Source organism: Chiroxiphia lanceolata, chromosome 8 (genome assembly GCF_009829145.1).
Source record: "Chiroxiphia lanceolata isolate bChiLan1 chromosome 8, bChiLan1.pri, whole genome shotgun sequence".
Lineage (NCBI taxonomy): Eukaryota > Metazoa > Chordata > Aves > Passeriformes > Pipridae > Chiroxiphia > Chiroxiphia lanceolata.
The window spans coordinates 35,139,211-35,164,833 of NC_045644.1; the positions used below are offsets into that span (position 1 = coordinate 35,139,211).

Here is a 25,623-nt window from a genome sequence, read left to right on the forward strand (position 1 = left end):
GTGGCTCAGTGTCGCAGATGGGAACTATCCAGCAGAACCCTCCTCGCAGTCCTCAGGAAATCAAATTACCCTGACAAATGTCTGGCTGCACACTTCAGAACGAAACTCATGAATGTTCTAGCAACATCTGCTCTTACTTATGTGCATGTGACAGAAGAAAATTGAACATAACACGTACTAGTGAACCAGCAAATCTCTCTTTGATCTTTCTCATGTATTTAGGACAAGAGGAGGGAAGGAAGTCCAAGATGGAAACCAATTTCTAAAACACAATTTTAAAATTCAAAGGATGACTAAAAGGATCTGAAATGCCCTTTCTCAAATCGTGCTGTTGGTGGGCAGCAGGTCATTTTGTCCAGGAACGCCCCTTGTTCAGAACAGTTGGCCACTCAGTGAGGAATAGGGACTGGTTTTCTAACCTGACATATTGCAATTTGTGACAAGAGTGAACTCCAAACACCAGAGACCTTACAATAATTTCAATGAACCAGGAAGAGACAAATCCTGACATCAAATGTAGGCATGAAATCTACTTCTTAGCAAGTATAATTAATAATTAAAGGCATATTTTCATTTTTTAAAGGGGAAAATATGCATAATATAAATTCTTCCTAATGAGTCATTTTGATCAAGGAAGTACACACTGCCTCTTTTAAAAGTAAAACAAAAAACACTTTGAACCCATAATGTTTGTAAAAGAATATCTTTTCCTTACATCCAGGCTGTTCAGGCTGCCATCACGTTTACACACAACTTGGCAGATTGTCACATCCTCCTATTCATTTTCAACTTCATTCTTTCCCATATGTGGAATAATTGTTGACTCCAATTTGAGGAACATGCCTGCGATGCATATTCACTTCAGCCATAGAGATACCATCCCTTGCATACCAAGCTCAGTGTTGTTTGTATTCTTGCTTTTTTTCCGTTCTAATGAGAACAATTATGGGTAAAAGCATTTTAGTAATGATGAAGTGGCAAGAGCGAGCATTTGGAATATTTTATTTCAGCTCTGCTATGAAGTTACTTTTAATTTAGGTTTTAAACCTGCCATAGAGGGACTGAAGGAACAGCCTGAGTGCTGCCCTGTGTTTTTACGTGAGATACAAAGCAGGTCCGTGAATGTCCACATGTGCCTGCAAAAGAAGAGTGTGCACAGCTCCCAGTTATGGCATTTATGTGCAGAGCCCTGTGCCCTGGATGTTCTGGGCAGTACAGACAGGGCTCTTCAAACAAGATTAACTTGATATTCTGTTGTCTGAGTTTGAACCTACAATGCTCCAAAGGACTAACAAATGTCTCACATCATCAGCTTGTACCCTCCTTCCCAAAATGGCCTCACAGTGCTTCTCAGGTCTTCGTGGTTTTGGAGGGGAGAAGAAGAATCAGTGTGTGTGCAGCTTCCAAATTTTCCCACCGAGCTGTTGGAAACAACAGGGAATTTCGATGTTTAGTTCAAGACTCAAATCAATTTCTCTTGTACTGCAATAATCACTCCAATAATCTGTTTTGGACACACAGCAAGTCAGAAAAGGACCATTTTGTAGCTTCGCATGTTTATGTTCTGTTCTATCACACTCTGGTTTGAGTTTGCCAAAGTCTGGGCTGTGGTTTGGGTGTGGAGAACAAACCTCTTTACCCCCCTTCTTGCACTGTTATATTTATCATGGAATAATAGAATCATAGAATCACAGGATGGCTTGGGTTGGAAGAGGCCTCAAAGTTCATCCCATTCCACCCCCTGCCATGGGCCAGGTTGCTCCAAGGTCCATCCAACCTGGCCTTGGACACTCCCAGGGATGGGGCAGCCACAGCTTCTCTGGGCAACCTGTGCCAGGGCCTCCCCGCCCTCACAGCTATCCCATCTAACCCTGCCCTCTGGCAGTGGGAAGCCATTCCCTGTTGTCCTGGCAATCCAGGCCCTTGTCTCTCTTCGTCTTTCTTGTAGGTTCCCTTCAGGTCCTGGAAGGCCACAATTAGGTCACCCCAAAGTTTCTCTTCTCCAGGCTCCCAGGCTCCCAACTCCCACAGCCTTTCCTCATCACAGAGGTGCTCCATCTCTCCGGAGGCTTTATGGAAGCCCAGATAAATGACATCCATAGCCCTTCCCTTGCCCACTGATGGAGTCACTCCATCACAGAAGGCCCCTGGGTTGGTCAGACAGGATTTGCCCTTGGTGAAGCTGTGCTGGCTGTCCTGAATCACCTCCCTGTCCTCCATGTGCCTCTGCAGAGCTTCTGGAGGGTCCCTTCCAGGATCTCCCCAGGCACAGGGTGAGGCTGACAGGTAAGTTTTGAATCCAGTATTTTCAGTAAGATGAAGAGGTGGTACACTTGCATTTCAGAGCCTGGTTTGAGCTGGCCCTTTTCTCAGTTCAACAATCTTGTTTTGATTTGCTCATTGAAGAAATCAGAGACAGAAATTTTCAATGCCAGACAGCTGTGAAAGGAATGGTGCTATCTTTCTGTGGGATAGTGTCCTGAACCAGAACCATACTTTAAAGGTATACTTTAAAGCCACTCATGGGGTGGCTTTCAGGGAGGCAGAGGTAGCTCTGTAGCTGGGTACACTGTTGCCTCCTCCATGTGTGGACCTTTCCTGACAAGGTCTCCTCTCCAGAATTTGGAAGATCAATCAAGAGAGTGTTTGTGTGTGTAGCAGAGTTTCCTTTCTGCTGGGTGCAGGCCTTGCAAAGTCTCTGAAGAGAGTTTCCCAAAGCTGGCATGGATGATAGCCAGGAGGAGGCAGGGATTTTGGAAGCATTCTGGTTTTTCACCTATCCTTATATGAGGAGCAGCAATATCAAATCAGATAAATTCTTGGTTAAAATTTCCGGTGTTTTCTTCAACCTTCTTTAACTCTTGTGGCTCCAGAATGATTTTCACATTTGATGATCTTTGTTATAATGCCAGTAGTAACCTTTGCAGGAATGGGTGCTGTGGTTTGAGACTGGATTGAGGAAAGTGCTGGATTGCAGAATAGTCCCAGGATAACAGAGGTTTCTATGGAACACCTATTAATGTGTTATCTCTAATAATTCTTGCCTGTGAGGGTGGGGAGGCCCTGGCACAGGTTGCCCAGAGAAGCTGTGGCTTCCCCATCCCTGGAAGTGTCCAAGGCCAGGTTGGAGCAACGTGAGCTAGTGGGAGGTGTCCCTTGTCCATAGCAGGGGTGGAATGAGATGAGATTTAAAGCCCCTTCCAACTCAATAGATTTTGTGATGCTATGATGATTCTATGATAATATTAACAGGAAAAGTTAAGAAATAATAAAGTTACCTTTAATTGTTTCTATTATTTTAAGACTCTTAGAAGGCAGCTCACAAGTTAATATTTAGGAAGATTTGTCTCATAAGGAGAATATTTTTGCGTATTTTCTGATATCCTCTTAGATGTGGGCTGCAAGAAGGACAGGACAGAGTCTCAGAGGTAATTAAGTGTTTCAGTGCTGAGTGATGTCTGGCTCTGCTGCTGAATTAGCCAACAAGTCCACTGAATGCACACAGAAGGGTTACCTTTACCCAAAGGAAGGTAAAATATCTTCAGAGCCCCAGCCCCATCCTGCTTGTACTGTGTGCTGTAAACAAAGAGCAGCAGAAAGTCCAGAGGAGGCCAAGAGCAAAGTACCTGTGAAGAAAGCCAGAGGGAATGTGATGATGTTCCCAGACCTATATAAATTTTTTTGAAGCATTTAAGGTGCCTTGAAAAGGAAAATGAGGGGAGACCTCATCACAGCCTCCAACTTCCTCACGAGAGGTAGCAGAGGGGCAGGCACTGATCTCTGCTCTTTGTGACCAGGGACAGCACCCAGGGAACAGCTGGAGCTGTGTCAGGGTAGGGTCAGGTTGGATCTCAGGGAAAGGTTCTTCCCCCAGAGGGTGGTTGGGCACTGCCCAGGCTCCCCAGGGCAGTGGGCACAGCCCCAAGGCTGCCAGAGCTCCAGGAGGGTTTGGACAACGCTCTGAGGGACAGGGTGGGATTGTTGGGGTGTCTGTGCAGGGCCAGGGGTTGGACTGGATGATCCTTGTGAGTCCCTTCTAACTCAGCACATTCTATGATTCTGTGAAAATATTCTGCTTTGTCAGCATGTTTTTTTCACTTAAACAAGCCAAAAAAGAAATATTAAGAAAAAAAGAAATAGTAAGAAAAATTAAAGAAAGTGAAAACAGCTGGTAGGTTGGAGCTGACCCCCAGATGAAAGATCAGAGTGGTTCATGGGACTCACATGACACCAGAGGTGCCACTGTGGCATGTGGGCAAAGCTCCTGTACAGCTCCAAGGCATCTTCGGGCAGTTTTGTGATGCTGATTGATAGGAGCTTGTGCCTTTGGTGGGGGGGAAATCAACTGAGGTGGTTTTTTGAACATGTTGGCTGTGGTTTTATGCTGTACTCTGGATTTAAGCTTTATTTAAGAGTTGGTCAAGCAGAGAACCAAAGGAAGATCTGAAAGGTTCTTACTGCAGAGAAATTACATGATTGGCAGCGGAATGAATTTCCTAATTTTACTTTGGTCTTGACCAGAAAGGCTTTTTATTTCATGAGAATGAGATCTCATGGATAGGTAGATAAGTAAGAACTCATTATCTTCTTTAATTCATTTCTATAATGCTGTACCAACTGGTTTAACATAGTACTGGTCTGTGGTACATACAGTTTGTATGTATATGTAGTACTCCCAAGCCATACACTGGTTTGATCTCAAACCCCTCTCCCCTCCAGAATATTATTATTAAGAAAGAAGTGTGTGGATGTGGGTAAATAAAAGCTTTTCTGGAAAACATAAAAAAAAAAAAGAAAAAAATCCAAATGACAGGTCTGGTGTGTGCTTCTCTCATGCATTTATATCTGGGTAAATCCAGATTTATTTGTATTTTATGGCTGCCACTGAGGCTGTCTGCTCTGCCTTTTATCCCAGCCCCCAGTGCTGTTCCTCAGAATTTGTTACTGTTGTCTTCCTGGACTCTTTAAGCCTCCTCAACTTAGAAATGCATTATTTAGCCTGGCAGTCTACAGAGTGCCAGTATTCTCAGGAGGAGAGCATTAAGGGAAAGCAGGTATTCATCTTGATATTGCCAGTTGAATAACAATGATTAAGAGAACAAACTGTTGAATCTGAAGATAATTTCCTGTCTGGAATTCATTCTTTCTTGTGGCTTCTCAATCTCTTACTTGTGACCTTTTTTTTAATCTGAGATTTACTGTTTTTCTGAAAAATATACAAACAAGTTTTACAGTTAGACTGAACTGGCTTAGAACTGAGTAATATAAATGTTTTCTTCTTTCAAGACTAGCTAAATTGAACACCTTCTACCTTTCCAGTTGTCTGTAAATTGGGCCTAGCTAGTCATCAGCTCTCACGGAACCTCTAATGGAGAGAAGCTCCAGGGAGTGATCCATCCCATCTGTTAATCCAAATTAAGACAGTATCTTCTGCTGGACTTCTTTGCCCTGCCTTGTGACCTCATGTGTTCTCTTTTCCTTCTCTGGGCAACAATGGGCTGAGGGCGCCCTGTAGACCCCTGTGATATTGGGCATATTGTGGATTCAAATGAGGATGTTAGAAATGTGTAATTTGTTCTTGCTTGGTTTCAGAGCATTTTAGTGATCTTACAGCTGGTGGGGGAAGCAACACTGGCCATTAATTTTCTCATTTAATGTAAGCACTTTGTTCCAGACTGGTTGGTAGGGGAAGAAGGCATCAGCAAATAAGTAAGAAATACAGTCAGAAAAAATAAAAATGGATCAGAATTACTTTGTTGAATGGATGGCCTGTGATGTAGTGAATTCAGATTCCTCTGTATTGACTAAAACTAATGCTCTTTCAAAGTCAGAGCTGGCACAGACAGCTCTGTCTCAAGTATTTACTCCACTTATGTTTCTCACTGTCTTTTCTTTTGTTCTTTTGCATTCACTTTTCCCTTGTGCATTGATTTCACTCAGCAAGCAGAAAAAAATTTATAAACAGGAGAAGAAAAGTTTCCGCTTCATGTAATATCATTAGTACTTGTTTACTTCTCAGAGAAAAAAAGGAAAGACTTTGCTATGTGGTAAGATTTCAACCTCAGTTTCTGGAGCTTCTTGAAATCACCGAATCCTTACGGTTTTGGTGGGGCAGGAGTTCAATTTCTCCATAACAAAGCAAAACTGTGGGCATCCTGTGGTACTTAGAGGCCAGTGAGGAAGCCAGTCTTTTACCTCTGAGGGCATTCTGGGTGCAACCATCACTCTGGGGGTTGCTTTTCAGGCATCCCTAAGAGACTCGGGCATGCACACAAGAACAGAAAGGCATCCTCGATTGGCTTCCACCAGAGCATCAGGTAGCTGGGACTAGTGTGCTCAGTGTTAATGTGCTGACAGCACTCAGTGAGTTCCCTCTAACCAGGGACTGTTGGAGTGTTGGTCTCCATCACTTCCTGGAATGGGCTGATCCTGGTGTGGCTGAGATGCTGTCTGCTACCCTTTTTCTTTCCTTTGGGTTGTGTGTGCAACTTGGTGTCCATAGTTTTTCTCCTTGAATTCTTCATCTGCCAGCTATTACTGGTGCAAATATTGCTCTGCTGTCAGCATGATTACCTTTCTTATCCTCCAGCACTTTAGCTCATATCCTTTCCCAGGCCTTTGCAACAACTTTCCCAGGAGAACTGAGACAAGGTTATAATGTACATAACCAGACCTCAGCCACAAACAGTCCCTTGTCCAATAGTTACACTTATGAGTTCAAAATAAACTGGAGCGTGGAGGGAAAAAGCAGGATCAGTGGCAGCAACACCAATGCAAAACGAAGTGGAAAAGTATTTCATTATAATCAAGTTGTACTCAGCACTATGGATGTGAAAGGAAGTACAGTATTGAATCCGGTGAGGACAGAGGGAGCAGGAGGCACAGGGAGTAGAGGATTACAGATACCCAGCTGATTACCAGTACATTTTGTCTTTGGAAAGTACACACAGGTAGCATTCTTCATAGAAATACTGTTTTCGAGGGGAAAAAAAAAATGCAGATTTATGGCACGTCAGCATTTAATATTTTTTATTTTGTTGTGTTTGCTGAATTGTTCATACCAGCAGAATAAGAAACATGGAAACTACGATGCTACATTTTAATACCGTGACTTGAACTACCTTATGAGCTAATTTTTCACTTTAAATGTTTTTGGCTTTCACTTTATGAAAGTATAAACAAAAACATTAAAAGCTCAATATTTAAGCATTTTTTTCAAACTGTCACTGCTGCCAGGAACTTCAAAACTGATGTTCTGCACAGGACACAACTGCCTTCTGCCTCAGTATCTCAGCACCAACCCTCCATCTGAACCCAGGGCACTGCTCACAGAGCACACACCATTTCCTTACTGGGAATTCTTTAGGCAATGATAACGGATTGGCAAGTCTTGTCCAATTAAGGATTCTTTAAAAAAATAAAAATAAAAATAATTTGCTGCTATGGTTATTATAATGTCTTTGCAAATATTTTCCACTGGGTTTGGGATGCCTCTTATTGAAAGATCTGGGCACCTGGAGTTTCCAGGCTGTCCGTGGTGGAATTAGAGATGCTGAGATTCTTCATGGCTTTTGTACAAACACCAAAACAGGAATGTTAAATCATCAAATACATCAAATCTTACCCTTTCAAAGTGAATGGTGAAACTTCCACTGAATCTCTAAGACATCTGTTAAGTCAGGATTTGGGTCAGTGCAAGAGCTAAACTGGCAACTGGAGACAAATTTTTCCATAGTGTGATGGCAGAGAAAAATATATGGGATAAGCTACCCCGAAGGTAAAAGCTTGAAGAATTTCCTGAGGTCTCTTAAGCTCTGCAGTTTGAAGTGATTCTGTGGGTGATCTTGTAGTAAGGGGGTGCCTTTTAGCTACCAACAGCCTTTTTCAGCCTCCAGCCCAGATGGAAGAGGCTGGAGCAGGGAACAGGGCATACAGGGCTCAGCAATGTAATGCTACAAGGTCATCTCATCTAGTTGGCATGTGTCGAGTGTGCCACTGCCTTGGGCAGTGCAAGAACATGTGTGTGGAACCAAGCCAGCTCAGTCCTGTGTTTGGCAGTGTCCAGCAGGATGGAGTATAAGACTGGAGGAAACATTTTGGGGCACTTCCCTGGAATAGTCTCCATGTTACTGTTTGTGCCTCAGGGAGTTTCTGAGTTTTTCCTGAGACATTACCCTCTATCTGTTCATTTAATTTGTCCAATCTCCCTTTTGTGGTTCACTTCTGTGGCTTACCCACCCCACATTCAATTCTTCTAAACCTTTGCTGGATGCCACTTGCTTCTGGTAAAAAAACCCATGTAAACTGAAACAACCACCTAATTCCCCTTTCCACTCCCATTCCCTTCATAACTGTGTAGGACGTTGTTGTCTCTCCCTCAACCATCTTTCTCAAGCTGCAGAATCCTGATTTAAGAGCCATTGTTTACACAGAAACTGTTGCTTCTGATCTTTGATCTTTTCAGTCTTCAGGTATGGAAACAGTTGAAGTTCATACTCAGTTTCATGTGTCTCTATGTCAGGGAGGACTTCTGTGTAGGGTTTCAGAAATTCCAGGTGGCACTTCTGCATGTCCTCTTCATTGTTTATTTAGGAATTAAGTTCTCATTAACCTTTTAGACACATTATTCTATGCATCACTGTACAGTATATCAAGCATATGTGAAATATGCCCAACGTCTCCATTTTCTGTTAATGTAATGACTGGAATTTAGGGAGGTATTCCATGGATTCATTACACTGCAAATAGAGTAAAGGTATGTCTTTCTTGCTGTCTCCTTTACGCTGCTTTAAAATGAATCATCCTGTGCCACAATAGCATATGACAGCTGTAAAGAATCACAGACCTTGCTCTAAGCCAAAATTTCTTTTTTTAGGAACACCCAGGCCAACACAATGCTATTTCAAGAGCTTTCTTTTTGGGTCTTTCTTTTCTGTACCCCTATAGACCTAGATATGTCCACACTGATTTATGAAGCACTATCTGTAGGCCTAACCTGGTTCTGCAAATTCTATCCTGAGCAAGGCTTATTTAAAATGGAGATGTTTGGGGCTATAAACAAGGAAGTGCTTAGGTTTAGGTGTGTGTTTGTCGCATAATTTTAGTGGAATTTGTTTCTGCACTCCAAGGTACATACAGACATTAATGTAAAACACCAGACAACATTGTTTCTTCTGTACACACCCCAGCAGACAGCGTGGAGAGCCTAACGGTGCACAGAAGGGATAAAAAGTGGATCTAGCAGTGGCAGAAGAGCTGTCTGGCAGCTCTGTAATGTCAGCATTAGATGATCAAGATCATTGGAGAAGACAAAGATTTCTACTACTTTTTGAAGTGTTTCAGATACTACAGTGGCCTGTGATTGCTATTATACACTATCACCTATCTGAAAAAATGAGATATGAGATACACACATAGTACAGACTAATTCTAAGGACTATTCTCCTGGCTTTTTGCCTTTCATTTCTAAAAACCTCTCTTCATATTTGGGAATGGTTGTAAATTTCCCAAATGTGATTCTACTCCCAAAGAACCAATTCTTTGGCCTTTGTTTACTGTGATTTGCAAGTTTCAGAAATGTAGCCACTCTTCAGGGTTGGGATGGAAAGAGGAAATAATTATAGAATCCTAAGGGTTAGAGAGTTGGAGAATTTTAAGATCTTCAAGCCTTATTGGCTTGAAACAAATATTGTCCAACATTTGCAATTCTGTTAGCTCCACTTATATAAATTAGTAACTGGATAAGAGCAATTGGTCAAAAGCAATGCAGAAAATTGCTACTGAATAATGAAAGGGAGGAAATTGCTGGTGCCCTCCAACAATGCACATGCATTTTAGGATTGTGGTGGACACTTCCAGTCAGCCCTGTTGGTGTCACCAGCAATTAAGGTTTCATAAACCTTTTTTTTTTTGAGAGAAAAAGTGCTATTGCAAGAGTTGTGGTTCCAGGTTCTGCCTTTCAAAAGCTCCAAGGCCCTCAGTAGATTAGTCACCATCCCTGGAAGGTATCCTTTAGTCTTTGAAGATAATGTTCTTCCATGGGACCAACCCAAGACAAAGTCCACATCTGTTCAAACTAGTAATGTGTTCAATATCTGAAAATATCCAAAATCACTCAGCGGTAAAAGGGTGTGCAGCTTCTGGGCACCAGGATGGGAAACTTCTGTTGTTTGTGTCTAGGCTTATTTGAGTGTTTGCTCTTAATCAGCACTTGAAAGAAGAGATTGATTTACAAAGCAGAATTTCAGATGAGGTAATTAAACAAACAAAAAGCTGAATCAAAGATAAACAAAAGCAGTGGCTCCTTTAAAGCACCAATAGGATGAACAGGAAAATAAAGTAATACAATTAACTAAAGTAGTTAAATAAATGTTTTTAGGGTCAATGAATAACTATGGGGTACTCCATTAAAGCTAAAATATGTTGACCTGTTTCTCTGGGATTACTATACTAATGCAAGAAGAACGAACAGCAGTGTTCATAGGTTAAACTTAATTTAATTGTCTTGAAGTATTTCTGGCCATAATGGTGTGTTTGCTTAAGAAACATGCCACAAACAGAAAAGATTGCCTTCAAATGGGGTTGGGTCTGCATTCTTTCATGGAAATGAAGTGATTCTGTTGCTTTTCAGGACACACTTGAAACACTGTGAAATAGTTTAGGATGTTTGTTGCTGTAAAGGAAAAAAGAATCTTCTATGAAATTTGTATTTCTTCATTACATGAATCTGCCAAAATTATAGGTATCTGAGAAATTCAACAGATCTGTAGTATCTTTTAAAAGATTTATATTTGGAAAGATTGCAAAGATGTTTTACAGCTTTTTATCAGTGATTAGTTAATGAAAATCAAGAAAGTTATTTAAATTATCAACAAATATTTAGTTGATACTGGTACAGTATTTTTCTTTTTGGAGATATAGACCTGTTAACTCACTTATGAACATTTAAATGAGCTTGTGAACACTGACATGCACCCACACTGATCGCCAGCTGTGTTGAGCTTTGCAGTCCATACAGAGCAGGCACTAGATGGTTTTGTTTCCAGCATACATTTCCAGGCCAAGAGAAAAATATCTCTGCTTTTCTCTGTTTGCATAAATCTGTAGTTTTGTTAAAGTATTCCTGCACTGGGTCAGATTAAATTTGTTCTTCAGAAAACCCACAAGGGGAAGGTAATGTCAGTTCATTTGCTGCACCTCTCTGCTGGCTCTCAAGCGTGGTATAACCTCCTGGAACTTTCCTCCAAGGACTGTGCACACTGATGTCCATCTTAAAGACCCATTTCTGTCACGCTGCCTACAGTGAATTGAATTAACTTACATCCTGCTTCTGCTCTCCTTCCCACAACCCATATCTCATTCTCTATTGCCTTCAGATATTTGAGCATCTTGAAATGGGGACTGTCCTTGAGGTTTCTGGAAGGAAAGTGGGACAGAGGGTGTGCGGGGGAATTAAAGGACAGAGTTTATGTTTGACGATTCCCAAACAGGTGTCAAGGATCTAACAAAGTGAGGAGCTCTACTCAGTGTAACAAATCACTTCTCACTGTCTCTTGAGGCACATGGTGTCTGTTCCTTACCACAGCACAAACAAGGAGGCAAGCTGTGGCAAACACTCCAGAGCTGCTTGTTTTGTGCTTTGTGTGCTCAGTGGTTGAATCACAGGGTTAAGAAAGGATCTGAAGAGACAATTTAGATCACTGCTCTTTCCAGCTCTGTTCACACTTAGATTTGAAAGTGGTGGCTAGAATTAAACTTTATGCTTTACCTGAACTCTTCTCAGAGGGTTTAGGACTATTCTGTGTTTAACTGAGTACTTCATAAAAGAGAGAAGTCTGAGCTAAGGCAACTGTTGTGTTATTACCTATAATCTTTTTCTGCTAACTTCACTTTCATTGTTTGGTTGTGTTTTGGAGGATGTGGGATGGAGTTGGTTTTTTTCCACCTGGATATAGGGAAATAGTTTATTCCTATCAAATCTTTAGTCAGTGGAACAGGTTGATAAGGGAGGTACTGCGGCCTCCACTCTTGGAGCTTTTCAAGTCCAGAGAGGGTGAAGCCGTGAGTGCCAGCACTGAACCTCATGCAGCTGATCCTGCCTTGAGCAGGAGGGTGGACTTGAAACCTTGAAGTCCTTTCTGAGCTGAATTCTCCTGTGTTCTTATGCCTGTTATTGAGTTTGTCCGCTGAGAGGGATTTTTTGCTCCCTCTGATTATACAGAGATAAAAGACGTACATCCTCCCCCCCTTAGTAAGTAGAAACATATTATTAGAGTGTAATATACATTCTGGTTACCAAACTGACCCACGGTGTCTTCAGTGCAAGACAAATTTCAGTGTACTCAACAGCATGAGAGGCATTTATGATTAAATTATTACTGTGAAATGCTTATGAACAGAAAGCACAGGGCTGGAGGGGTTCTCTTGTCCTTGCAAGCCTTGTCTCATGCCAGTTTACCCATTTATCCTTTGCCAGCACTGTGCTTTGGACTTCTTTCACCTTCCCACTGTGTACATTGAACACAGATGTATTTGTTTGCAGCTGGCGTTTTGCTGGGCTGAACAAGAAATACTTTTAGTCTTTTTTTCATCTCTTCTGAGGGGACAGGCTCTAATCACCCTCCTGCCTTCTCTGGGTCTGGTCCTGACTGAGATCTGGGAGCAGCTTTACAGCTGTTCTAGAGAAGGTCTCAACACTGTACTCTGTTTTCTTGTAATTTCCAGGTGCCACAGTCCTAGTATTTCACACAGGTTTCTGTAATTAGTCAACAAATGCCTGACTTTGCATTTTATATTACTCTCCCTTTCTCCCTCTCTTCTCTTGGCCAGTTTCTTGCATGTTTTACCTAATCTCCATGTTCCTGGGTTTAGGTATTACTTCATAGAAGCCATGGTGAGTGGGCCTGTCCCATTTCCTGTGTCAGAGAAGCAAAGCAGAACTGCCACACACCGCAGGCTGGTGCAGCTGGCACAGCCAGATCTCCCGCTCCGTTTACATCCCTGCCTTCGATTGTGCTTCCCTACAGAATGTGTTCAAGAGCCTTGAGTGTCATTGAGGTAAAACTAACGGATCTGCTGTTATTTGGCTCATCTTTTGCCCTCTCTCTGAAGTATAAGTATGATTTCAGCTCCTTTTTGGTCAGGCAGTGCCTCACCTCCATTTGATAGAGGCCTCTCCTATTTCACTTGCACTTCATCTCTCGATGCTTTCATGTATTCTGGAATGGAGACTCTGGTCCTCACAGTGTAAGCACATTAAATCCTTTGATCTGTGTGGGTTTTTTGACAGTGGCAGCCTCCATTTCAGTACTTTATTCCCATTAGACTGTGTGGGTTTTGCCTTAGACTCTTCACTTTTTCCCTTACTGAAAGCCGAAGAAAAGTATTCATTCTAAAATAAATTCCTTACAAATAATCTTAAATCCATTCTTACAGAATCTTAACATATTCTCTTCTTTTTATGTTCTATTTATAGAACTGAAGACACTTCTTACTATGTAGAAAACATTTGATTTGGGGCCATTCTCAAATTATTCTTACACTTTTTATCTCTAAAATGTAGCTTTCTTGTGCTTCTTATTTCCTACTAGGGTGTAGCTAATATCCTTTTAGGGGTGATTATCACCCCGTTAGGGCTGGAAGCATTCTGAAGAAGTTCTTTACTTTTCTTCAGAAAAAGTTTTAGATGATTTTGAGTTTCTGAGTTCATTTATGTCCCAAGGCTCTTCTGTTCATTTCAGATACTAGTGCTCTTAATTTTTCAGGGTTTTTGTTGTGGAGGGTTTGTTGTGGTTGTTGTTCTATTTTTTAATTGAAAAATGTTTGTTTACAGTCTGGTTTTATATATTCTTTAATTTGGAAGCAGAACCAACTCTTAATCTTATTGGTTATTCTAATAAGAATAATGTTGGGTGATGAGTAACTGAAAACGTAAATGATACTATTCATTATTATTGGCTTAACATACACTGTGTGTATGTATTGTGTGTAGTATTTTGGTGTGTATATACATTGTGAAATATATATTTTGTTATGTCAAAACCTGTGAGGCCCTACCACTAACCCAGGAAATGACCAGACCCTACTGTTGTCATGGACTGATTTCTGAGCATAAACCAGGAAAGGTACTGCCTTGTATAGCATTGCAAGAGCCCACTGCTAGTTTGAAGTCGGACCTTACAAGAGCAATAGCTACTCCTTTCCCTGAGCAGTATGTCTGCAATATACTGTATTACCCACTTGGTAAAACAAAAGGCACCAGGAGCAACACGGCACCAGGGCACCGGGCTCTGGTTGTTTGGGAATGTGTCTCCTGAGTAACAGCAGTGACCTCTGCTTGTACCCCCCCAGATTAAGACTGGTCTCCCCTAGGAGAGGGCCTCTCTCCAGCCTGCTTTGTTCTGTCTGTTTTCATATTTATTACTTCACAGTTTACCCAGTAATAGCCTTAAAGAGAGAGAAGGGCCAGAGAAGGGTACAGAGCTGGGGAAGGGTCTGGAAGCTCAAGTTCCATGAGGAACAGCTGAGGGAGCTGGGGGGGCTCAGCCTGGAGCAAAGGAGGCTCAGGGGGGACCTTCTGGCTCTGCAAGTCCCTGACAGGAGGGGGGAGCCAGGGGGGGTCGGGCTCTGCTCCCAGGGAACAAGGGACAGGAGGAGAGGGAACGGCCTCCAGTTGTGCCAGGGGAGGCTCAGGTTGGCCAGGAGGAGGAATTTCTCCCTGGAAAGGGTGGTCAGGCCTTGGCAGGGGCTGCCCAGGGAGGTTTGGAGTGCCCATCCCTGGAGGTGTCCCAGGAAGGCCTGGCCGTGGCACACAGTGCTCTGGGCTGGGGGACAAGGGGGGCATCGGGCACAGGGGGGACTCAGTGATCTTGGAGATCTTCTCCAACCTTAATGATTCTGTGATTCTGAAATGTTACAGCTCACCACCACCTCTATTTCTGCTCTTTCCTCCTGTCTTTGCATACCCTCCATGATAGCCATTATCTCCCTGTTATCTCTTTCCCCATTGTTTCTAGATTCTCTGTTCTGTTCCTGCAGTGTACTGTGTTGCTTTACAAAAATTGTATATTTCTCCAGCCTTGCCCAATGCATTAACTAAATCAAGTCTATACCCCAGAGTAATCTCATTGTCCATCCCCCTTTTACTTTGATCTCTATTAATGCTTTCTCTTTTCCCTTATCCTTTGGTGTTTGTGTTCTGTATGTTCTTGCATTACATGAGTCTCTTCTTCCTTTAAAAAGAATAAAAAAAAATCACCCACATAATTTATAGATTAATGCCCTTCTTTTCCACTCTGCCTGCTTTGATTTCAGATGGATGAGAGATGGGCTGTTGTGCAGAGCCTGCCAGCTGGAGTCCTCTTTCCTTCCTGGACATCTCGGAAGGTTCCTTGCAGAAGCAGCTGAGAGTTGTCTGTTGATCTGTGGTAGCTCAAAGCCAATTTGTCCTCCTCTAGGGACCAGAACAGTTCCACTGAAAATCACCTGTATCCTTTTTCTGTCCAGGAGATCATATGTGCCCTTCAGTTTGTCTTGGTCAAAAGGTGTTTCTAATTCTTGAATTACTTCCCATCTTCCATGGTCTTTTATATGTGACGTATTTTGCCTTGAGCAACATGAAAACTCCTCTGATCCTTTCTTCTGAAAGCATCCTCAGGCAGCATTTCACACCGGAATATGTATGCTCTTCGCTTCTGAAGTCAATTTGATGGGACAGCACTTTAAAAGTTACTTAATATTAGTCTGTGTATTTATTTAAAGGAGTTCTATCTACATTTATTTCTATTGCCCTGTAAAATTCAGTGTTTGTGAGAACATCAAAGGAATGAGAAGGCATCAAACACTCAAAAAAGAAATAACCCCCTCTGGTAACAACTTGTAGCTATTTTTCAGCTGTTTGTAAGGCTTGGGGTTTTTTTATAGCTAAGTCTTAAAGTAGGGTTTCACAGAAGAAGTGTTTCTGAGCACTCTGACTTAGTTTGCTTGTTATTAAGTTATGCCATTTTAGATGATGATTCAGCAAAGTATTTAATATTCTACCCTTAAATGTTATGCATGTGCTCAAATACTTTGTTGGATTGAGTACTTGAGAGAGAAGCTTCTGCTCTTAGCCCAGGCCCCAAAGCTTATTACTGTGGAGGAGTTTATTGCTGTTGAGGACATTGTGGCTTCCCAACCAGCAGCAGGAATGAGATTGGAAGATGCAAGCCACTATGCAGAATCCTTTGTTGGGTTCCCTTTTATGTCACCTTAGGCTCAGCATCAACTACCAGAAACCTGAAATCTTGGCGCATCCAGAATTTTCAAGAACCTGAAGGAGAACAGAAATATCTCTCTGCCACTGGTTGCAAGACATTGCTCCTGTGAGGTGAATAAGAAGAGGACATGGTCTGGATCCCCCAGGTTCCAGTGAGAATATCCCGAAGGTATGAGGAGGCAGATGAAGGTGATCAAAGGTCAGGACAACTTCCAAACAAGGAACCAGCCAAAGCAAGACTCTGCAGTGTTGAAAGGTGACTTTCTCCTCATTCACATCTTCTCCACTCCTTCCCAAGGTTCATGTCTTCACATGTTCAGAGTGTAGGCTTGTATTCGAGTCTGTGGAGCTGTAGCTGACATAAAACACCTAAAATGTTCACATTTATGGGACAAAAATAAAACAAAGATTGACTTAAAGAACTAATTTGAATACCAGTAAAGCTTTAGTGATGTAATTATCTTTCCTCTGGTCACTAATGTGCTTTCACCGTTCACAAACCCTGTGTAAGCAGGTATGTTGCACAAGACAGAAAAGAAACTGCAGGTGAAGTGTTTGCAGTCCAGGAAATGATTCTACAGTCAGTGGTGTAGTGCTCTCTGTTCTTTCTTGTTCTTTAGTCTGCCTGCACTGTACCTTGCCCCACTCATCTTTTCCCTGTGATCATGTTGCCTCCAGTTTGAAATCACAGAGGAACCACATGGTAGATCAGTTGGAGAGTCTGTTCAAGGATTTGGCACCTAAGGATAACTGCACTACATTTTGCTTTTCCCACTGAGAACTTACTGTGTTATTTCATCTCCAGTTCATTTTAGGACACCACTAGTGCTCTGCAGCGTAGTTCCCGACACTCCCCCTGTTACTGCAGGCTCACATTCCTTCCAGTGGTGTATTAAGCAGCGTGACAAACATCTGTCACATATTGGCTCTTTCATCGTCTCTGCAGGAGGAGGAGTGTTTGTAGCAGAGTAGTTTATTTGGGATTTATCTTGAGCCGAACCTACACATATCTGAACACAAAGAGACAGAAGCACGTGTGGCTTGCTAAGCATTTGTTAAAGGGCATGGAGTTGACTCAAATGAGCCTACTATTTAAGTTGGGAAGTGGTGATGCTTGATATGATCTGCAGTTCCTGTGGGAGCTTGTTGTGTAGTGTGATGTTACTTCACAAGAAAGCTGTGACAAGAACGATCTAAAGTGAAACAAAAATCTTTATGCCCTGTCTGCTGTGTAAGAGACAGTAGTCAGGCTCACTGCTTTAACCTCTTAACAATTCTGTATTTTATTTCCTCATCAGTTTTGAGAATATAAAAGGAGGAATAAGAAGAACCATTCAGTAAAATTATAGAACATTGAAAATGTCAAAAGAATATTGTTTACTGCTATCTTTGAGAGAACATACAAGTCTATAAAATTGCAATGCCTCATTGTTGTGACAAAGACTGTAAGAAGGACAGAAAGGCTGGCATTAATCCAGTCCTTTGACAGTGACTACAGGAGTGGGAAATAGCACAATTGAATCCATTGATGTTACAGCTTTTCAATTGCAGCCAGTTGGTTAACACCCATGAAGTTTTAGCTGACTTTTAGTTTCCTTCAAGTGACCTGATAGTTCTTTTGTGACTATTTTGAGGCGAGTTGCAAGTGAGAAAGTGTAATGTTTTATTTATTTTAATCTAGTCAAGGGTCCAGTGAATTCATTAAGTTGAAACTGCAGGATGTCTGAACTTGTCTGGGTCAGTTATTTACTCTCAGCTCATGAAGGAGCTTTTCCCATCCTTCATTTCCTACACCAGCTGAAAGCAGTGGTGCAGCGTGATTATTTCCAGAGCCATCAAGCTCAGGCTATCTATTTTTATGGCCTTGCTGACAGCCATCCCTGGGTTCTTCACATGCCATGCCAGCAGAGCTTTGGGTTATTGTTAGGGATGAGCATTAGCCTGCAGAATTTGAAATGAAAGCACAGCTGGAAGGTATTTGGGGATTGTTGCTTTCTGTTCCTTTCCCAAGGCAACTGATGTTGATGAGTTTGGGGAATGTGGGCACAATTGCTCTAACTTAGTGAGGCTGCTCTTAAGTTTGTATAGCATCCTCCTTACTCCATCTAATTTAACTGTTTTAAATGTATTGTCTTCAGGAGCCATTTGAACTTCTGCTATTTCTCGTGAATAGGCTCCTCTGAAGGGCCATGGCAGCTGTCTGGTAGTTCATCCCCATGATTATACAGGAGTCCTAAGAAGTAGATGCTTATCTTTATGATTGCTGCATTTAGATAAGGTGAACACTAATACAAAGGATGTAATTCCTGTCCTACTTCCTAACTTTGTAAGGACCTGAGCAACCTGGTCTAGAGGACCATGGCAGGGGATGGAACTAAATGAGGTGAACTTTAAGGTCGCTTTGAACCTAAACCGTCTTATGAGTCTATGATCAGTACTCTTTACTGTAAATTCCAAATTCAGTTTGGACTAAATCCATTTTGTCTGATACCTGTAAGAATAAATTAGAGCACTCTCCTTCTTAATAAATCACAGAATCACAGAATGGTTTCTGTTGGAAGGGTCCTTAAAGCTCATCCAGTCCCACCCACTGCCATGGACACCTTCCACTAGCCCAGGTTGCTCCAAGCCCCGTCCAACCTGGCCTTGGACACTTCCAGGGATCCAGGGGCAGCCACAGCTTCTCTGGGCAACCTGTACCAGGGCCTCCCCACCCTCACAGAGAACAATTTCTTTTGTATATCTAACCTAAATTTCCCCTCTTTCAGTTCAAACCCATTCCCCCTTGTCCTGTCACTACAGCTCCTGATGAACAGTCCCTCTCTGGCTTCCTCGTTGTTGCCCTCAGATCCTGCAACCTCATCAACCGTAATGAGAAAAATATCTTGTTACTCTAAGACTCCACCTGTGAATCCGGAACTCTCCAAAATTTTGGTTTGATGTATAAGAAGTCTGTAGAATGTGTTACTCAGTGGTAGAAGTAGCACGATGGGAGCCAGAAGTCTGAGTCTTATATGAAGATTTTGTTTTAGAAACACTAAGATAGGTAGTGACGTTTAATTCAGAGAATTTCAGAACACGGATAAAGCAGCTCTCAGATACAGTCTGGCAGACTGGAGGGTGTAAGAATGAAGTCATTACCTCTCTCCTCATCTTTCTGAATTGGTGGATCTCATGTATCATCTGGCATATTAAATTTAATTGCTCAGTGGCTTTTTGGAACTAAAATTACTGAATTAAGAGGAGGGTTTTTTTCTGCTGCTTTGTTTCCCTAAAGTACTTCTAATTCTCAATTGATCTGAAAATATATTTACATATCTAAAATTATGTCATTCATTAAGGCAATCAAGCTTTTAATTAAAATCTAAAATAAAGTTTTTTATAAGAGGGTAGTGAAATACTCTGAATTCTTGTTTAAATCTTATCTTTCAGATTTTTAGAAATGGTAAATATTATGCATTTAATCGGTATATGCAGATATTAGAAAATGGAAAAATCTTTGAAAATAACCATACATATCTTTAGTATAATTCAGTTATTTCCTTTAAAAATGAAAATCTAATAGCCGACAATATAATAAAAAGGACTATACCATCTGCTAGCTGCATGTAATTATATTAAAAACATCAGTCTGTACTTGATTCAACAATTTTCAAGAGCTTGTTAACCTTTCAAATTAGATTTGTACTATCAATTATACTTAACAAGGAACTTTTTATCCATGGCTTTTATATTTCTTTAATTAGTTCCATAACTCATTTTAGGCATTTTTCTAATAATGTCACACAGTTATACAGCCACAGGGATGTCTGGTTTCCCCTTTCTCTTTCCCCACTGCCACACTGTAACACTGGTGTGATGATGAATGTTCCCACCTCCCTTTCCGCTCCAATCAGCCCACACTTGCAGTGTGGCTCACTTGAAATATTCCTGTGAAATTTGGAAAGGGCCAGACTTCGTGTCTCTGAGAGCAGTGGTGTGAATGGGCTCTGCAGCTGCGCAGCTTCAGGCTGTCATCTTGAAAGAAGGGATTACAGGTATTCCGTAATTATCTCTTGGATTATCCCTGCTGTTCCTCAAAAAGGTGTGAGAAAGTCTTTTTGCCTCTGAAACTTTCAGAGAATTCTCTTCAGCCAGTTGTTCTCACCGTGACCCTTCAGAGGCCAGTTTTGAGCACACTGTCTGTAAGAACAGCTTCAGCACTGCCTTGCAGTTGTGTGATGCACCAGTCTGATCAGCAGCAGAGGAGGATTAATTTTCACCCCAAAGAAAGCATTGTTCTTAAGAACACAGCTCCATAAAGTTTATCACTTTCAGGAGTGAGGTAAAAGCTCCTCTCAAGAGACACTGTTATGATTCAGGAAAACAGAAAGATCGTCTAGCATTGGAAAATGTTTAAAAAATCAAAGTGTCAGTCTTTCAAAATAGAATATAATTAAGACACAGTTTGTCTGGATCCAAATACTTAGGTACCAAAAAGGATTTTTCATATTAGTAACATTCTCATCACTTTCCAGCCTCTTAGTTTTATTCACTTTAACTTCTTATCATGATATTTTTCATTATTGTTTCAAAAATACATTTTAGAACATACATATTCTATGTTAGAGTACTATACTGCAACCAGATTACATTATTTTTCATGTATACATCTCTCAAATTCACATGAACAGCACTGAGGTGGTGATACCATTTATCATAGCTTAACCTTGCTCTTTAGTTCAGAGCTGTAGGATGGGGAAGGACAAGGAAGACAGCTTCTCAAAATAGTCTTGACAGCAGTTTCTCTGGCCTGTCATTAAAGCTTTCCCCAGGGACCTTATGCCAAAGTCCAGTTTGAACCTTCCTTACTGTAATTTCAACCCATGACCTCTTGTATCAGCTACAAGTAGGCAGAACAGATTATTTCTCTCTTCTTTATAGTGACCTTTCATATATTTGAAAATCGTTTTGCTGGTCTGTAGGCTCAGGTAGTCCCATTTTTGTGACCCTCAGAAATTCCCCAGAACCTGCACCCTAACTAGATATTCCTCAGCTGGCTGGTGAAGCCAAGGAGCAGCTGCCTATCCACAGAGATATAACATTCTGCCTTCTTGCAGCCTGTTTGCTAAAAGCTGTCATCCAAGGAATTAACATCCAATATGGAATAGTGGTGGCCCTAGGCTGGATCCTGCAGAAGTCTGCTAATAGTCCTCTCCACTTTGATATGGATCTATGGACAATGAACCCCTGTGTGCAGGTTTTCATGCAGCTTTCCATTTTTAAAGAGGTTTTGGTTCTGTGTGTGCTGTTTACATTCTCCTGGCCCTCCATTCGTCTCCCAGGGGTTCTCTAGAAGGACTAGGTTAGTCTAGCCAGCCTTGCAAGTGTGTAGGAAAAAGCTTATCAAAGTAGGCATGCTGTAAGATAGTTTTTCCTCACAGAGCATGTGAGCTTATCCTTATGTGATTGTTTTTTATTGTGCTCAGCTATCTTCAACGGTTGACAATTTTAACAAAATAATAATAATTAAAAAAAAAAAATGAAAAAAAGGCTCAAAACACTTTGGCCTTAAAACTGTTTTAAAATGGATGATCCTGCCTAAGCCTGTGGCAATCCTGTGCAGTAGCCCAGAGATCACAGTGTCCTGCAGAGGTAGGAGCTTTCATGCCTGCCAGCAAGTCAGGTTAGCTGGAAGCAAGTCAGGGAATGTTGTTCCTACTATTCCTGAATTTTCCATTCTCCTCTTGCCTACTTGTTCATGCAGGGAAATATTGGGAAAGCAGTCCCTGATGTATCCTTCTGCATCGCTGCCTGAACAACTCTTATTTGGTGGCTGCACATTTAAATGAAATGTAGGAGAATATGTTCAAAGGAAGAGACACATGAAACATTTCCAAGAATCTTTGAAAGGTCTACAGTGAAGTGAGGGAAAAAAAGAACAAAAAACCCTCTGTTCAGTGAATGTCTCCCCTTCCTGTACTCTCGTATTTCTCATGCTGTATTGCTTTCTTTTTTAAAAAAAACCTATAAAGTGCTTGAGGATGGAATTTGTGAATGTGAAAAATCAGCAAAATATGCAAATGCTGTTTCTCCTGAAGCCAGGGGGAGCTCTGCATTAAAGTGAAAGGCTATGGTAAGAAGACCATGGATTTTGTGAATATATTGGGATGGCAAGTCCCAGAATTCCAATGAATCAGGTTTTTTCCTGTGCTAAAATATAAACGTATAATATGTTCTTATGGTTTTTTTCACCCAAACCTTGAAGAATACGTGCAGTACACTTAGATTGACAGTTTCGAGTCACCCAGACATTTAATTTCAATGTGCCTGTAACTTTATACGAGAGGATGCTTAAATCGTAACCGCAGAAACACTTAGCTTGGAAAAGCTCTCTAAGATCATTGAGTCCAACTGTTACCCAAGCACTGACCCATGTCCTCAAGTGCCACATTTTTAATCCCACCAGGGATGGAGACTCCACCACCTCCCTGGGCAGCCCCTGCCAAGGCCTCACCTCCCTTTCCAGCAACAAATTCCTCCTCCTGGCCAACCTGAGCCTCCCCTGGCACAGCTGGAGGCCGTTCCCTCTCCTCCTGTCCCTTGTTCCCTGGGAGCAGAACCCGACCCCCCCCCGGCTCCCCCCTCCTGTCAGGGATTTGCAGAGCCAGAAGGTCCCCCCTGAGCCTCCTTTTCTCCAGGCTGAGCCCCCCCAGCTCCCTCAGCTGCTCCTCACCAGATTCCAGACCCTCATCTCCTGGTTATCTATGAATCCATTGTTAAAGTGGTGGGTAGTGCAGGTTAGAATTGCCTCGTCTGGGCAATTTCGCTTGTTTCTCACAAGAACATCCATTTCACAACAGTCATTTACAGTGAAATGTAGCTTAAGTGACAGTAAAGGGCAGCAGAGCACTGGGGACCCTCCTTAGAGGAGCTGTGGGTGAAGCCAAAGGGAGCTTGAGGAGCATGGTGCTCACAGGGTGGGCTCAGCCTGGGGGGTTGTGCTTCATCTTTGTCTGTTAGATAAATCCCCAAATCTGGACTTTTGTTTGTCTCCTTCATTTGAATTCTAATGGATCACGTCTACAAGTAAATTAAAGCATTATTTCTGCATGGCATTGCAGTGCAAATTGATTATATTTTAAATAAAAAATAGCACTCTAAATTTTAGCAGCCGTAGAAATTCCACCATATTTTACTATTACAGAAATTCATCATTCACCACTGCATTATTTAATGAAGTTTTGTAGAACATTTAGTGAACAAAAACAGTCCTTGAAAGCTTGTCTGGACTGACTTTGCTCTTCATTTTTCTCCTGCATGATTTTTCCTGTCATTTATATGGTTTTACACCAATGCTAGTTTCATAGGTATTAAACATAACTGTACTTAAAATAATTTAATTATTCCTTGTACTGAGCATGAGATATTTAAATATAATAGGAAAATATTTTAAAAAATAGTAATTTTTATTAACTTAGTATTTGTTACTCTGTAAGAAAGTTGGTGCTTCTGATTGAGATGTCTGTTTCTGAAACAAAGAACTGTGGCACAAGTTTTGGAAGCCAGTACATACATATGTGTCAAGTTCAAAAGGAAGTTAGCATCCAAATTTATTTCCAATACTCAATGTTGTTAGCAAATAATATGTAGACTGTATATGAGTTAAATCCAGGGCCTGTATGATAGCTGGATTATTCATAGAACCACTTAAATGGCATGAAAATACAGATGGATTTTGATTTTGGGCAATTAAATTACTAGATAACTTTTCTTCTATTAAAAAAAACCCTCAACAGTATTAAAGATGCATTTCTATAAGAATACTGGTTATAAATTGCATAGAATTTTTCAGATTGGGTGCTTGTAAAACAGTGTAAGTTCTCCCAGAACACACTGCAGGAATAACAACAGTATCTGTGGTTCCTGTGTCTCACCTTCTGGCTGAAATATGGGAAAAAAGAATTACAAATAGTGTGTTCTGGGTGATTTGACTTCATTGTTGGAGCTTCCCCTTTGGCATCTGGTATCCTGGATATAGGTTTCCTTGCTGAAAAGTATTAGTGACAGATCTTAATTAATTTAATTTAGAAAGAGTGGAAGTGGTTCTGAGTCTTCAGGACTCATCACCTGGACAGTCAGAATTAATGATGCCATTGCAGTACAGAGCCCCTTTCAGGGGCTTTAAAGACTCTCTCTGGAGTACCCCACTTCTTTCTGGAAGGTTCTGCATGAACAGGGTGAGGTCAGAAGCTACACCAAGTGCTTCCTTGAGAGTCCACCTGTAGCTTCTTACCTGGAGAGGATGGTCTGAACTCATGTTTGCCTCCATGCCCTTCAGGTGCCAATGCAAGGTGATCAATCTGCTGTCTCTGAACCTAAAGAGGAATAAATAAGATGAGTAATAAACCCAGCTAATAATAAATAGAAGAAGTAGGGCATAAAGGACAGGGTAGAATATTTTTTAAACTGGGTATCTCAACCTATTTCAGTGAGTAACTGCACAAATAAACTGTTATTCATTTTGAAGGTTAAGCTGTAATAATACCTTTAAAACACTCAAGTAAAGTTCAAATGCAATCTACTATTTATGATAAAGCATTCCCAGTGTTAGAGGCAACTCTTTCCCAAATTGATTATATTCTCTTTTGAGCAGAAGTAAGGTTCAAGCATCTAATTCAGGAAGAGTCATCCATCTTCCTTTCTGCTACTCAGACAGCTCAATAATCTAGTTTCTTCAGAAAGTCTAACTTGCCAGTGGAAGGAATATTTCTTTTTCTTCAGCAATACAAGCTCTTTTTAAGTTGTTCCAAGTCTGCTTAGCATTTATGTTCTTCATAACAGGCCTTCATTTTGGGAACAAACCTCATGTGTATAAGAAATGAGAAAAGAAAAATGCCAAATGCCAAATAGGGGCATTTTAAAGATTTTTAAGGCTCACTAAAGAATTTTTTTAAAGATTTACAGATATTTTACAGGTAGTCCTACAGCTAAAAAGCTATTACCGTAACCTAGGAGCATATAGAGTTAACTCAAATTATTTTAATTTACTGTTTATGGGGTTTTTTTCACTTTATCAGTAATGAACAACTAAAAATCATGGTCGTGAATCTTGTTGGGAACACATCCAGCTAATTGTTTAGCAAATGCTTTTGTTTTGAATTTTAAGAAACAACACTCTTCTTACTTGACTGGAATAATGATACTTCGTGCTACGGAGCAAATGCAATGTAAATGTGAACAGGAGTTAATCAAGTAATTTCAAATCACAAAATCATTCAGCATTGTGATTGAATCTGTCACTGATGTCAGTCGTAACACTGGTATAACTTGGCTTTTGCAATGAACTTGGCAAGGGTACATCACTTTCTTTCCAAATACCAAGGAAG

The 25,623-nt window shown here is 41.2% G+C and overlaps 1 long non-coding RNA gene across 1 annotated transcript; it reads right to left on the reverse strand.

Annotated features, from left to right (window-relative positions):
• Positions 1–1,857: 1,857 nt before the first annotated feature.
• LOC116790445 lies at positions 1,858–24,410 on the reverse strand. Its single transcript, XR_004358361.1, has 4 exons — positions 24,400–24,410; positions 19,397–19,403; positions 19,070–19,082; positions 1,858–1,931 (listed from the first exon to the last, which is right to left on the reverse strand). It is a non-coding gene; the product is annotated as an uncharacterized LOC116790445 (long non-coding RNA).
• Positions 24,411–25,623: the final 1,213 nt, after the last annotated feature.